Raw genomic sequence first — 15,713 nt, 5'->3', positions numbered from 1 at the left:
CTTTAAAAATCTATTTCCAAATTCAAGCAAGGATACAATTATGCACAGCAGGACTATTCATAATAGCTGAAAACCTGAACAAATCAGGATATCCTTCAATAGATGAATACACAAGCAAAGTGGGGTACATCTATGTTAAGGCAAGCAGAATATGCCACTCCAAAATATGACTCTCTGCCATAAAGATTATTTCAGTTCAAAATTTTTTTAAAAAAAGGAATCTTGGAAAGCTAAGTAGTAACTGTCCTTTTGTGAAGGACATTTACAATAGAGAAATCTCCATATTTAAGGGCTGTCCCTTTTCCCACCAGAAATAGGCAGATGATTAAATCTCAAGTAACTCTTATCAATGGACAAATCCTGACTTCAATCTGCAAACAACCATACCCTTCTTTACTGTGTTTTGCATGATAGCCTGCCATAACTGGCTTCCCCCTTCCCCACCCCTCCCCCCAGGTCTTTTGTTTGTGTCTGAAGATGGCATTTAAGGTGATGGCTTTGGACATTTAAGGGAGTGACTCAGTTTTCTTGTTAACTTCCATATATACAGGAGGTATCCATGCTATTAAACTTTTGTTTTTCTTCTGGTAATCTGTCTTTTGTTTGTTTGTTTGTTTTTTTACAGTGAAAGTCTCAACTAACCACCTAGGTTAGAAGAAAATTGTTTTTCCTCCCATACACATGCAATGAATACTGCTCAGCAACAGAAAGGAATGAGCCATCAACCCATGGGAAGAAAAGAATAAATCTTATCTGACATATTGTTGCAGAAACCAGTACTCAAAAAACCAAGGACCACACTTAGAGAGTTGGAGAACTCAGGTTTATTACCCTGGCAGGCCCCGAGGAGTTACTCTAAGCTCTGAGCCCCGAACAAAAGGGTTACAGAGTTTTTGTAGATAGACTATAGTGGGCAACACTAGCTGTTAATAGGCTGGTTTAAACTAAGGGGTTTCTCCTGCATGGAAACAGCAGTCAAGATGGGGAGGGGGATGCCTGACCTGGACAGGCATGATTAAGCAGGTTTGCAGGGGCTAGGCAATTGCAAAGAGGAGGACAAGGGTGAGTGAGATAAGCTCCGGTTCCTAGTATTGTAGGTTCCCACTTTCTGAGACTGCGTGACCTACATGATCCAGACATTGCAAGGAGCAAGCTTGAGTTACAGAGGCAGAAGGAGCAGGAGGTGATGTAAAATTTTAACGTTTCCTCTTCAACTGCAGGTTGGAAAGCCTGTCCCTATGTTTTTATCTGAGCCCACAGATTTGTATGGCCCAAGGGGTAAACATAATCTACTCAAATTTAGCTATTTTGGATGCAGCAGTGGAATACACAGTGACATTGCATCTAACTGTAGTAGTGTTGCAGGAGAAAGCCAACTCTGATTCCATATTAGAAGCTATTTCTGTGACTTGTGACTTGCTTTTTGTTGTTTTTATCATTATAATCATGCTCAGTGGCTTGCCTGGAGGACCCTACCCCTCTGCTTGACTGTAAACTAAAGTGCCTTTGTTCAGTTCATGGGGGATAGTTTGTCCCTGCCCACACCCCTTCCAAGGCTGGACATTCCCTGGGAGATACTTTGCAAGACTGAAGGCCCCTTCACTTTACTTCCCCACTGCCTCTCCCTCTCTATTCTGCATTTTGACTTTAGTTCCTCATTGCTTCTTTCTCTCTGATCTATAAAAGAACCTGGCATCCAGACCCCAATAAGGCCGTTATTTTGAAGTGCTGGCTTGCCATCTTCTTGGTCTGATGACTCCCCAATTAAAGCCTCTTCTTTGCCTCAGCACCTTGTCTCTCAGATTCATTGGCCTATTGTGCAGCCGGCAGAGTGAGCTTGGACTTGGAATAATAGAAACGACATAGAGAAGCCTCAGTGTAAGGGACGGGGCAAAAGGCGCTGGCTCAACTTTGGAAATTAGCAGAATCTGTAGACTAAAAGCAAAATGGACCTTTCATAAACAGTGGGCTTATTTTATGGGGTTCTTTCAGGCTGCAGTAGCTAAGAAAGCTGAAACTTCTGCGTGTGTCATCTGGAAAGGAGCAAAGCAGAGATAAACAGCAGACGGTGGAAGCCAGGCTCCTCGCCGTGGGGGTGAGAAGTTACAGACAAGCCGGGGGACGGCCTCTGCCCTCGTGACCCTGGATCTGGGCTTCCTGGGAGGATGACGTGGGGAGCTGGCTGGCCAGGGGAAATGCACAGATCTCTGCACTGGGAAGGCCCTGCACACGTAGGAACCTCATGCCCCATCTTTCCCCTATACCTGCTGGAAACACTCAGTCCTCCATGGTCTGCGAGGTGCAGATTTTTAGACATTCTTACCCCCAGGCAGGTACAGGAGTATGAGGGTCTTACTTATCCCTAAGCTGTCCCAGAAGCCAGGTCTGGAAGGTTGGAGCCAGGATGGGGGTGCCTGGGCCTCGGACCAGCAGCTGGTGGGAAGGAGGAGACCAGTCCTGAGGGCAGGAGCTACCTGAAGTCTGTGAGACCCAGTGCCCTGATGGGACTCCTCCCCAGTGGGGATGCAGGCAGGGCCTGCAGTGGTTCTGTTTCCACCTGGGACCCTTTGATGAAGCCACAGCACCACGGAGCTCTGAAGTCTCCTGATGGTGTCCCTAATTCTGACACAGTGGTTTTACAAAGGAATAAGAGAGTGAGGTCGAGCTTCTGACAACCACCCCTCTGGGCTCTGAGTTGGTTCCAACAGGACTGCAGTCACTGCACATGGTCTGCTGTAACCCCTGACCCCTCCTGGCCTTTCCTCTTCCTGTGATGATTCCAGCGACATTTCCAGCCTGGACCCCTCTCCCAGGCCAGATGCACTGGCCCAACCACTGCACCCACATCTCATCTTGGGGGCTAACAGGCCCCTCAGAGGGCTGAGATCCTGCTGCTCCCACCCCCAGAAGGGGGTCCCGCCCTCCCGGGTTGCTGAGCCCCACCCAGGCCCTCCCAGGCTCCCGCTTCCTTGTGCTCCAGGGACTGTCAGCTCCTCCTGCAGAGCCTATAGCCAGTCCCCACACTAATTCCCTTCTACCCCCACAGCCCTGGCCCAAGCCCAATCCCTCCAAAAGGCCCCAACCAAGCTCCCTGACCCCAGGGGGCTCCTCACACCCCAACTCAATGTTGCCTTCCTGCAGCACAAACGAGATCATGACTCCCCCTGTGATCCCCCAAGGCTTCCCCCTTTGGCTGGGGTGTCTGGTGGGAGAGGCATTCGCCAGGACCCTGAGCATTCCCAGCATCCCCGCTAGGCTGCTGGCTCCTGGCTTCCTGGACACTGAGCACTGCAGCAGGACAAGGGTCACAGCACCCCGAACCACTCACCCCAGCAGGACAAGGGTCACAGCACCGCACCCCAGAACCGCTCCTCGGGAGGGCTGGCACTGCTGCTGCCTGGTCAAGGAGAGCTGAGAAGGGCTGCCCAGCTGGGACACAAGCGTGGCAGGTGTGGCCCCTCCCTCGGCCATCACGTCACCCCCGAGGGACTTGAGGGAAGGAGGCACTGAGGCACGTGTCAGCTCGTTCCGAAGTAGGACATTACAGGCTCAGTCATGTCCCTCTAAATTCACATTCTGAACCCCCAGGACACCAGGATATGGCTGAATTTGGAGAAGGGGTTTTTAAAGAGGTGACCAAGGTAACATGCTGTCACTAAACACTGGAAAAGCAGGAACTAAATACACAGCCATTGCCTTCTCCGGAGGATCTTCCCAATGCAGGGATTGAACCCAGGTCTTCCACATTGCAGGCGGATTCTTTACCAGCTGAGCCTCCAGGGAAGCCCAAATACACAGATCAGCTTCTGACACACCTGGGCAGTTTGTTGTTGTTCAGTCGCTCAGCGTGTCCGGCTCTTTGCGATCCCATGGACTGCAGCACGCCAGGCTTCTCTGTCCTTCACCATCTCCAGGGGCTTACTCAAACTCCTGTCCATTGAGTCGGTGATGCCATCCACCCGGACAGTTACTTAGTTTTAAAAAGTAAAGATGTAATCAGCTCGGTAATTGACCAAGAGGGCTCCAGGGCAGGGCTCACTTGAGCCCAAGAAACCTGGATGAACAGGATTTTCCCTAAGGCTCTGCTCGCCCTAGAAACCAGAGATGGGCATGAAGAAATGCTGCCCCCTTGTGGCCATTTCCCATAACAACTACTTCAAAACCAGGGCCGCTGGGCTCAGAATTCACGAGATCTGTGGGGCTGTATATGACACCTGCCATCAAGTAATGTCGCTGTGTAAATCATTGGAAAATAATTTAAAACAGGGCACACTTTCAATAAACCAATTGCAACTGGTAAACTGTACTCAAACTGTATAAGCTCAAAAAAGCACCTGCACAGATACTCCACCTCACTAAATATTAACTGAATGGAAATCAAAACTACAATGACAAATCACCTCAAACTGGTCGGGGAGACCAGCATCAAAAAGATCTACTAGGAATAAATCCTGCAGAGGGCATAGGGAAAACAGAATTATCCTTAATTCTTTATTGGGATGTTAATGCATACAAGGAGATCCAATTAGTCCATCCTAAAGGAAATCAGTCCTGGGTGTTCATTGGAAGGACTGATGCTGAAGCTGAAACTCCAGTACTTTGGCCACCTCATGTGAAAAGTTGATTCATTGGAAAAAGACCCTGATGTTGGGAGGGATTGGGCACAGGAGGAGAAGGCGATAACAGAGGATGAGATGGCTGGATGGCATCACCGACTCGATGGACAGTTTGAGTAAACTCCGGGAGAGCCAAGAGAATGCACTGGTCATAGCAAACACCTTCTTCGAACAACACAAGAGAAGACTCTACACATGGACATCACCAGATGGTCAACACCAAAATCAGATTGATTATATTCTTTACAGCCAAAGATGGAGAAGCTCTATACAGTCAGCAAAAACAAGACAGGGAGCTGACTGTGGCTCAGATCATGAACTCCTTATTGCAAAATTCAGACTTAAATTGAAGATAATAGGGAAAACCACTAGACCATTCAGGTATGACCTAAATCAAATTGATTAATTATATAGACATAAAAGACATTTCAACTAATTACACTGTACTCAGAATGACTGTGCCCTTCCGGATGGCCAATATCCCAAATATTTGGGACAGTCTTGGGCAAACCAGAGCAGTGTGTCACCTTCTGTGACATAACTGGCCACTATCAACAGGAATTTAGCCAAATCAAAGTATTTTCCACCTAGATTAGTTTTCCAAGTCTTTATACCAGGTACTCTTGCACTCTTAAGTACCATACCTGTGTTCTGGTTTATCAGAGAGCTTTCAGAACCATACCATCGAGTCAAAAGGAAACTCTGTTGCATGTGTCTAACTTGTGCTGTGTGCTTAGTTGCTCAGTCGTGTCCAACTCTTTGTGACCTCATGGACCGTAGCCAGGCTAACCCACCAGGCTAGCACCAGGTGTAGTAATGGGGGAGGGTGCACGGTGACTGCAGTCATGAAATGAAAAGACACTTGCTCCCAGGAAGGAAGGCTGTGACAAACCTAGACAACATGTTGAAAAGCAGAGACATCACTTTGTCGACAAAGGTGCATATAATCAAAGCTATGGTTTTTCCAGTAGCCATGTATGGATATGAGAGTTAGACCATAAAGAAGGCTGAGTGCTGAAGAACTGATGCTTTTGAACTGTGGTGTTGAAGAAGACTCTTAAAGAGTCCCTTGGACTGCAAGAAGATCCAACCACTCCATCCTAAAGGAAATCAGTCCTGAATATTCATTGGAAGGACTGTTGCTCAAGCTCCAATACTTTGGCCACTTGATGTGAAGAACTGACTCATTGGAAAAGACCCTCACGCTGGGAAAGATTGAAGGTGGGAGGAGAAGAGGGTGACGGAGGAAAAGATGGCTTCATGGCATCACCGACTGGATGGATATGAGTTTGAGCAAACTCTGGGAGACAATAAAGGACCAGGAAGCCTGGCGTGCTTCAGTCCATGGGGTCACAGAGTCGGACATGACTGAGCGACTGAACAACCAAGAGCCCATCACCTCTGGTTTTAAAGTTGTTGTTCTGGAAGCCGCCACAAGGCGGCAGCATTTCTTCATGTCTGGCTCTGGTTCACTCACGTGACCGGGGCCGCGGAAAGGGCGGGAGCAATCACCAAAGGCTTGTTTGTGCCTCATGACTTCTTCCCTCTTACAGTTTATTCCTGGGACACATCTCAGTTCTTGAAGTCATCCTCTGCGCGGTGTGACCCTAAGAAAGGAGGCGGAGGTGGGACCCCGGGCCCACAGGCTGCTCCGTACTCGGGGAGCAGTGGGCTCGCTTCCTCTGCAGGGCCCGGAGGCCGTGGGCCGGTGAAGAGGTCGCAGGCGCTCCGGTCCCTGAGCAGATGGCTGGCCACGCGGGCCGGGATACTCTCCTCCGCTCCCTCGGACACAGGGCTTCCCAGCCTCGATCCCAGGCTGCTCGGGCCCCAGAGATCTGATATCAGCTCAGGTCGTCAGCGCCGAAGGGGACAGGAGTAGGCATTTTTCTTTCTTTTTTTTTTTTTTTTTTGTTTTCAAGTATAATTTGAAGTTTGTAGGTGAATTACATTGCTGTGTTTGTTTGTTTTCCTTTCCTATATACAGCAACTTGATTGAGTTATACAAAGACGTTCCGTTACCGGTCCTTTTCCCATATAGCTTATTACAGAGGGTCGAGTAGCTTCCTTGTGTCATACAGTCTGTCTGTGGATTATTATATAAATAGCAGGGTGCATATGTTAATATGAGCCAGTTATTTCCTCTGGGCCCTCACCTTTCTCTTTTGGTAATCAAAAGGTTCTTTTCTAGGTCTGTGAGTATGTCTCTGTTGGGTAAAGACATTCCTTTTGTATCCATTATTAGATTCTACCTGAAAGTGGTATCATATGATACTAGTCTTTCACTGTCTTCCTTACTTTACTTCATTTGATCAGCTCTACTTTCTTTACTGTAACTGGAAATGGCATTACTTCATCCTTCTTTGCGGCTGAGTCAAGGCTATATATTGTCACCCTGCTTATTTAACTTATATGCAGATTACATCATGAGAAACACTGGGCTGGAAGAAGCACAAGCTGGAATCAAGATTGCCAGGAGAAATATCAATAACATCAGATATTCAGATGACACCACCCTTATGGCAGAAAGTGAAGAGGAACTAAAGAGCCTCTTGATGAATATGAAAGAAGAGAGTGAAAAAGTTGGCTTAAAGCTCAACATTCAGAAAACTAAGATTATGGCATCTGGTCCCATCTCTTCATGGCAGATGGATGGGGAAACAGTGGAAACAGTGGCTGACTTTATTTTTTTGGGCTCCAAAATCACTGCAGATGGTGACTGCAGCCATGAAATTAAAACACTCTTACTCCTTGGAAGGAAAGTTATGACCAACCTAGAGAGCATATTAAAAAGCAGAGACATTACTTTGCCAACAAAGGTCTGTCTAGTCAAGACTATGGTTTTTCCGGCGGTCATGTATGGATGTGAGAGTTGGACTGTGAAGAAAGCTGAGCGCCGAAAAATTGATGCTTTTGAACTGTGGTGTTGGAGAAGACTCTTGAGAGTCCCTTGGACTGCAAGGCGATCCAACCAGTCCATCCTAAAGGAAGGAGATCAGTCCTGGGTATTCACTGGAAGGACTGATGCTGAAGCTGAAACTCCAATACTTTGGCCACCTCATTCGAAGATTTGACTCATTGGAAAAGACCCTGATGCTGGGAGGGATTGGGGGCAGGAGGAGAAGGGGACGACAGAGGATGAGATGGCTGGATGGCATCACCAACTCAATGGACATGAGTTTGAGTAAACTCTGGGAGTTGGTGATGGACGGGGAGTCCTGGCGTGCTGCGATTCATAGGGTCGCAAAGAGTTGGACATGACTGAGTGACTGAACTGAACTGAACTAATTATCCTCCTATCTCTTTTTTTTTGGCAATTGACTTACTGAAGAAGCTGTGTTTATTTTGCTGATTCATCTTCACAATTTATAACAGAATTCCACAAAGAGAGAAAAAGGAAAACAGGAGGGAGAAAATATAAATGAAATCTAAAATAGTGTTGCTTCTTTGGAATACAGTCTGGCAGTTTCTCAAATAGTCAAACATAGAATTAACATTTGAGCCACCTGTTCTACTTCCATGTGTATACCCAAGGAAACTGAAAACACATGTGCACACAAAATCTTGTACACAAATGTGCATAGCAGTATTGGTCATAATATTCCAAAAGAAGAACCTAAATGTCTATCAATTGATGAATGCATAAGTAATATATGCTATATCCACATATATATCCATATATATAATGGACCATCATTCAGTTGTAAAAAAAAGGTATGAAGGATGGATCCATGCTATCAGACAGCTGAACTCTGAAAACAGTAAAAGAAGTGAAAGAAGCCAGACAGAAAAAGCCACGTGGTGCCTGGTGTGCTGCTGGCCGTCACACAAATGACAAATGACAAAAAGGACAACACCAGGGCTTGTGCTGCTTACCACTGAGTTACTAGCCCTTTCCCAGCCATCCCCACAGGACTGGGATGTCTGGACAGAGGGTGGGAGACAGCGTTATTACTGTATCCAACTCTGTCGCTGCAGAAGCTTTTCCTGCTCTTCCACGTTTGTAGATGAAAGGAGACTGAGGCCCAGATGACTGTGACCAGACCAGTTAACCACTCTGGGCTTCATCTTGTCTCACTGGTAAAATGGGAAATTGGATTGAGCTGTTTAAATCATTTTTTGAAGAGAATCCTTATTTATAAAATAGATAAAACTGGTGGTGTCAATTGAAGGGGGCTGGGAGTGCAGCCCACCCCTCAGTCCCTAGCCCCTCAACCACGGCTCTGCTCCTTCAGATTAAAACAGCAGCTCTTCCCCATCTGAAATCTGGGGTTTAAGTCGTGTTAGACACTTTTCTACACTCATTCAATTATGGTTTAATATTTAATTAAAAGATACACATTGTGTTTACTCATTACACAAGCTTGACTCTGTCCCATCAGCCTTGTTGAAGACTCAGTCCTCCTCCCTGAGGATCCTCCCACTCCCTGGAGCCTGTTTGCTTTGGCTCCACCGTCAATTCGTCACCTGCAACCTGGGGGGAGATGTGCTCAGAAGTTACAGACGCCTGGTGAAGCTTTGATTGGTGCAACCAGGGGAGAGATGTGCTCAGAGGTTACAGACGCCGGGTGAAGCTTTGATTGGTGCAACCAGGGGAGAGATGTGCTCAGAGGTTACAGATGCCGGGTGAAGCTTCGATTGGTGCAACCAGGGGAGAGATGTGCTCAGAGGTTACAGACGCCGGGTGAAGCTCCGGTTGGTGCAGGTTGGCAGTGGCCCCGGCAGTGAGGAGACTCAGCCGCTGTGGACCTGAAACCCACACATGCTTCTGCTACAGAACCGCCTGCTTGGTGAGTAGACACGTTATATTCCAAAGTCCACAAAGAACAGAAACAAAAGCCCTTTACACTGCTGACTATGTAAGTGGTTACTTTATAGTCATGATGCTAAAACACGTTGTCATAGTCTCAACAGAAGAAACAGTAGGAGGGTTCTAACCTTTGCATCATGTTTGTTGGCAGATGTGTGAATTATTTCTTTTTTTAAAAAGCTCTCTTATCTTAGGGGTCACTGACATTAGCTATTACCCTGATAATTTGTTAAAATTTTGAAAATGAACTATATGAACCAATAGCCTCAAAAGTGATACTTAGATAAATAATATCATGCTATATAAAAGCAAAAGTATTGCTTAAGCAGGAAACATTCCTAAGTCTCAGTGAGTTACTAGAATGCCCATCTGGGTACTCTCTGGAGACAGGAACTTGCCAGACTCCTGAGGCCAGGAAAAAGCACTCCTGATGAGCCCCTGTGCACTTGAAATCCGTAGACTGAAGCAGTGCTCCCGGCTTTGGGACTCTAGATCAAAATACATGAGTCATCACTCTTGATTCCACTCAAAGGTTTCTTTCTCCAGAATTTTCAGGTGTCAAGACCCATAAAAGTCATGATGTAGATAATTGTAAAGGCGATTAGAGCACACTTCTCTTTAGTCACTGACCGTGCCTGTAGGCAGTGCTTCTATTCTTGCTGAAGAACTGATGAAATGTGCTACAGCAGATGTTTCTTTCTTCTACACAGTTTACTAATGATATTCCCATTATTTCTGAAAGTTCATTTTAATTTAACCTATCAACAGAGCTGATACTTAGCAAGCACCTACTCTGAACCAGGTTCCAGAAAGCTAAATGTTTTGTGCTTGTTATTATTCACCTAGAGAAGGAAATGGCAACTCAATCCAGTGTTCCTGCAACAGCAGAATGAAAATCATGGTTTAGGGGCACTTAATAATCATCTTCCCTGGTGTCTCAGACAGTGAAGACCCTGCCGGCAGTGCCGGAGACTCAGCTTCGATGCCTGGGTCAGGAAGGTCTCCTGGAGAAGGAAAGAGCAGTCCACTCCAGTATTCTTGCCTGAAGAATCCCATGGATGGAGGAGCCTGGAGGACTCCCATACATGGGATCACAAAGGTCGGACACAACCGAGCAACTAACACACAGTAAACACAGCTGCGGACTGTGACGACAGGCGCCCTCAAACACACGCAGGAGGAACAATCACACCGAGATGAAAAAAGCTCAAACTGTCAGAAGAAAACATCAGTAGGTAAATACAATTCACAATGTTTAAAGAAAAAACTATGAAAATTTGCACAATATGGTGACTTATTAGAGATAAAGACTTCGAAGTGACAATGAGGTACCGCCTCAGGAATGTCAGCAGAGGCGATCACCAAACCTGTGCAGGCGAGAAAAGCCAGAGTGGAGTCAGGGACGGGGCTCCCACGGCGCGGGTGGGCTCTGCCTGGGGACAGGATGATCAGGGTCACCACAGAAGCGCCTTTAGGGCTCCCTGAAAAGCCAGAGTGGAGTCAGGGACGGGGCTCCCACGGCGCGGGTGGGCTCTGCCTGGGGACAGGATGATCAGGGTCACCACAGAAGCGCCTTTAGGGCTCCCTGATCAGGGTCACCACAGAAGCGCCTTTAGGGCTCCCTGAAAAGCCAGAGTGGAGTCAGGGACGGGGCTTCCACGGCGCAGGTGGGCTCTGCCTGGGGACAGGATGATCAGGGTCACCACAGAAGCGCCTTTAGGGCTCCCTGGGGGTTCCAATGGCAAAGGATCTGCCTGCCATGTGGGAAACCCGGGTTCAACCCTGGGCCAGGAAGAACCCCTGGAGAAGGGTATGGCTACCCACTCCAGTATTCTTCTTTTTTCCCAGTTAATTAATTTTAATTAGAGGATAATTACTTTACACTATTGTGGTGGGTTTTGCCATATGTCAGCATGAATCAGCCGCAGGTGGGCATGTGCCCCCTCCCCGCCTCCCTCCCCACCCCCTTCCCTCTGGGTCGTTGCAGAGCAGCCTGCTTCCTGCCACTGAGTTTGCGCTGCTCATCTGTTTCACATATGAAAACACACATGTTTCAGTGCTGTTCTCTCAAATCATCCCACCCTCGCCCTCTCCCACCGAGTCCAAAAGTCTGTTCTTTACATCTGTGTCTCCTTTGCTGCCCTGCATGTAGGATCACTGGTACCGTCTTTCTAAATTCCATATATATGCATAAATATACAGTATTTGCCTTTCTCTTTCTGACTTAATTCACTGTGTATAATAGGTGCTAGCTTCATCCACCTCATTAGAACTGACTCAAATGTGTTCCTTTTTACAGCTGAGTAATATTCAATTGTGTATGTGTACCACAACTTCTTTATCCATTCATTTGTCGATGGACATCTAGGTTGCTTCCATGTCCTAGCTATTGTAAATAGTACTGCAGTGAAATTTAGGTACATGTGTCTCTTTCATTTCTGGTTTCCTCGGGGTGTATGTCCAGCAGTGGGATTGCTGGGTAATATGGCACTTCTATTCCCAGTTTTTTAAGGAAGCTGCACACTGTTGTCCATAGTGGCTGTACCAGTTTACATTCCCACCAACAGTGTAAAAGGGGTCCCTTTTCTCCACACTCTCTCCAGCATTTATTGTTTGTAGACTTTTTGATGATGGCATTCTGACCGGTGTGAGATGTTACCACATTGTGGTTTTGATTTGCATTTCTCTAATAATGAGTGAAGTTGAGCATCTTTTCATGTGTTTATTAGACATCTATACGTCTTCTTTGGAGAAATGTCTAGGCCTTTTGCTTACATTTTGATTGGGTTGTCCACTTTTATAGTATTGAGCTGCCTGAGCTGCTTTTATATTTTGGAGATTAATTCTTTGTGAGTTGTTTTGTTTGCTAATATTTTCTCCCATTCTGAGGGCTGTCTTTTCACCTTACTTACAGTTTCCTTCATTGTGCAAAAGCTCTTAAGTTTAATTAGGCCCCATTTGTTTATTTTTGTATTCATTTCCATTACTCTGAGAGGTGGGACATGGAGAATCTTCTGTTCTTTGTGTTGGAGCGGGTTCTGCCAATGTTTTCCTCTAAGAGTTTTATAGTTTCTGGTCTTACACTTAAGTCTTTAATTCATTTTGAGTTTATTTTTGTGTTTGGTGTTAGAAAATGTTCTGGTTTCATTATTTTACATGTTGTTTTTCAGCCTCTCAGTCATGTCCGACTCTCTGCAACCCCATGGACTGCAGCATTCAGGCTTCCCTGTCCTTCACCATCTCCTGGAGTTTTTGAAAACTCATGTCCATTTAGTCAGTGATGCCATCCAACCAACTGGTCCTCTGTTGTCCCTGTCTCCTCCTGCCTTCAGTCTTTCCCAGCATCAGGGTCTTTTCTAATGAGTCGGCTCTTCACATCAGGTGGCCAAAGCTTTGGAGCTTCAGTTCCAGCATCAGTCCTTCCAGTGAATATTCAGGGTTGATTTCCTTTAGGCTGGACTGGCTGGATCTCCTTGCAGTCCAAAGGACTCTCAAGAGTCTGGTCCAACACCACAGTTCAAAAGCATCAGTTCTTTGATGCTCAGCTTTCTTTATGTTTCAACTCTCACATCCATACATGACTACTGGAAAAACCATAACTTTGACTGTACAGACCTTTGTCTTTTCTCCACTGTATATTTTTGCCTCCTTTGTCTAACATAAGGTGCCATAAGTGCATGGATTTATCTCTGGACTTTCTATTTTGTTCCAGTGATCTGTATTTCTGTCTTTGTGCCAGTACCATACTGTCTTGATGACTGTAGCTTTGTAGCATAGTCTGAAGTCAGGAAGATTGATTCCTCCAGTTCCATTCTTCTTTCTTTAAATTGCTTTGGCTATTTGGGATCTTTTGTTTCCAAACAAACTGTGAAGTTAGTTGTTCTAGTTCTGTGAAAAATACTGTTGGTAGCTTGAGAGGGATTCCCTTCTAGGCATGCTTTTCTCATGGGGCCGTTCAAAATTGCCCAGGATTCAACAGCCACTCAGACCAAGGACGGATACTTCCTTTGGTGGACGTTCAGAAGAAATCCTCTGGCTAGGCTCCTGTTGAACTGGATACAGTGGAACCAGCAGAGCCGCCCACCTGAGACAGATGAGGAGATTCTGGCAGTTAGGAAGACTGTGCAGCAAACAGGAGCCCTGGCTGTGCTTGGCAGCCCTCCTCCTGTTTTGATCCCCTTCCCAGCATGTGAGCACCTTTGACCTCTGAGCGCAGCCCTCCAATCTATTAGAGGGGCCTTGTCAGTCTTTCTGGAGAAGGAAATGTAAGTCTACAAATAGACAGGCAATAAAATGAATTTAACCCTGAAGCAAGCAGCTCAGAGAAGGAGATGAAAACATCAGAAGTCAAGCTGATGTTGGGGGGTAGGGGAGAGCGGCCGTTAGGAGGCCTAGTCCCACCGCGTCGGGTCCACACGGACCCACACAGACCCCCCCACCTCCGCCCCACACACACACCCTCCGGGGCCACGCGGAGGGCGGGCCCGGGTGAGCAGCGAGGCTCCCTGCGCCCAGCTCTTCAGCGCCCCGCTACAAGGGAGGGGGCCCGCCTCAGGGGAGGGGGCCCGCGGCACGTGGGACGCGTCTGCAGCGCTTACTCAGAGCGCGCGCCAGAGGGCGGACGGGGCTTGGGCGGGGCGCCCCGAAGTTCTGGTTGCCTCCAAGTTCTGTTCACGGCCTCCAAGGGGCGGGGGCGCCGTTTGGCCCCTACCAGGCTGATTCGGGCCCTTCGTTTGGTCCAAACAAGGATAAAAGAGGGTGGCACCCCACTCCCTCCCAAAGTCCCGCCCTTCCTGGGAGGTGAGTGCACACACAGTTTGTACAGTGGGTCCAGGAGTGAAGGCTCAGTTGCCCCCTTGGCTCCCGCCTGCTCTGTGTAGGGAATGCCCTCCACTCGGGAGAGCAGCTCCAGGCGCGTGGAAAGAGGGAAGCACTGGTGTAGGTTGGGGCTGGCGCTCCCAGTGAGGATGACTGGGGTAAATAACTGCCAGGGGCCGCCAGTATCAGGGAACAAGCCGAGGATGTAGGGAGCCCAGGCTGCAGATCCAGGTCCACATCAGCCCAGGTGGCTCCGGGTGGAGCCGAGAGGTCGCGGGCCTGGACTGCCAGCTGCCTGCCTGGAAACTGCCTCCTGGAGGGGTAGTGGGCTAGAGCTGAACTCGGCTGTCACCCACACAAGCGAGGGCTGGAAACATCAGGCAGCTGCCTCCTGGGAGCGGCCGGACCCAAGGGAGCCATGAGAAATATCCCCTGGCACTGCCATCCTGCTTAGCACAAGGCTCCGCGGCTGGAACCAAGGCCCCACAGCAGAGAGGCAGATGGAAGTTGGCACCCCTCACGCAGGGTCCGGAGGCAGACAGTCCAGGACAGGTCCAGGAGGCTCCTGTCCCTAACGCCCTTTCCTCCCAGAGCAGGCGCCTCGTCCCCGCGCTCAGGACAGAGGGAGGAGGAGAAAGGCCTGCTTCTCTCTCCTAGGGCGGATTCTAGAGCTTGTGCAAACCACTCCCTTCCCGTCCGGAGGGAGAGTTTGGTTGCACAACCAGCCTCGCTAGGAGGTGGGAGCGCTGGAGTCCTAGGCGGGCACATGGCCTGCCAAAGGTCGGGCGGAGCTCTGGGACGTGAACGAGGCTACTGAAGCCGCCTGGACTCCTTGGCCCCACTGCTTCCAGTGTTCCTTCACAACTGGTCCACTCTGTACCTATAGGTCATGTTTCATGAGAGGTAAAATTGCATGAAGTGATCCATAATTCAGGAAGCAATTGAAAATTATGGGCTGGCGGGTGCCTTTCATGTATTTTGCTTGCAGATTACTGGCAGGGTTGCCTTACTGACACTGGAACCTGGAGGCTTCCCCAGCCCCCATGGGCATCCACAGCCAGAGGTGTCCTGTACAGGGCAAGGCGCCCATGTTCATTCCCTGCTCCGGTCTTCACTGCTCCCTCAGTCCCTGTGGGACGGAGCTGGGGACATTGAGGGTGATCCAAGGCAGCTGTGGCCCAGCTAGCCCGGCTCAAGGCTCATAGAGGAGCAGCTGGTCTCCTGAGCCCAGTGTCCGTCATGGGAGGCGACTGCCTTCCAGCACTGAACTGAGGGGTGTTTCAGTTTGGAGACACGGAGCACAAAGCGCCAGCCGGGGTGGTCCTGGAAGAGAGGGGTCCAGCCCAGCGCCCACTCCCCAGCCTCAGTCCTGTGTGCGCCGGACACTCCAGCTTCCTCCCGCCCAGATGCTTGTTCTCCAGTCCCTGTGGTCAAACCCGTGCTTGGGGACCCACTTCCTTCAAGCAGCTGCC

At 48.5% G+C, this 15,713-nt stretch overlaps 1 long non-coding RNA gene across 3 annotated transcripts; it reads left to right on the top strand.

The window, feature by feature from the left end:
* Positions 1-8,681: 8,681 nt before the first annotated feature.
* On the top strand, positions 8,682-13,733 carry LOC139039219 (uncharacterized). 3 transcript variants are annotated; one of them, XR_011492542.1, is made up of 3 exons: positions 8,998-9,403; positions 10,365-10,658; positions 12,594-13,733. It is a non-coding gene; the product is annotated as an uncharacterized lncRNA (long non-coding RNA). The 3 variants fall into 3 exon arrangements; XR_011492543.1 differs by having other exon boundaries at positions 9,000-9,403; positions 13,393-13,733; XR_011492541.1 differs by lacking the exon at positions 12,594-13,733 and having other exon boundaries at positions 8,682-9,403; positions 10,365-10,708.
* The last annotated feature ends 1,980 nt before the right edge of the window (positions 13,734-15,713 follow it).

This window comes from Odocoileus virginianus, chromosome 17 (assembly GCF_023699985.2).
Source record: "Odocoileus virginianus isolate 20LAN1187 ecotype Illinois chromosome 17, Ovbor_1.2, whole genome shotgun sequence".
NCBI lineage: Eukaryota > Metazoa > Chordata > Mammalia > Artiodactyla > Cervidae > Odocoileus > Odocoileus virginianus.
The sequence above is the reverse complement of the archived record's forward strand: the minus strand, read 5'-3'. Positions and strand labels throughout refer to the sequence as shown.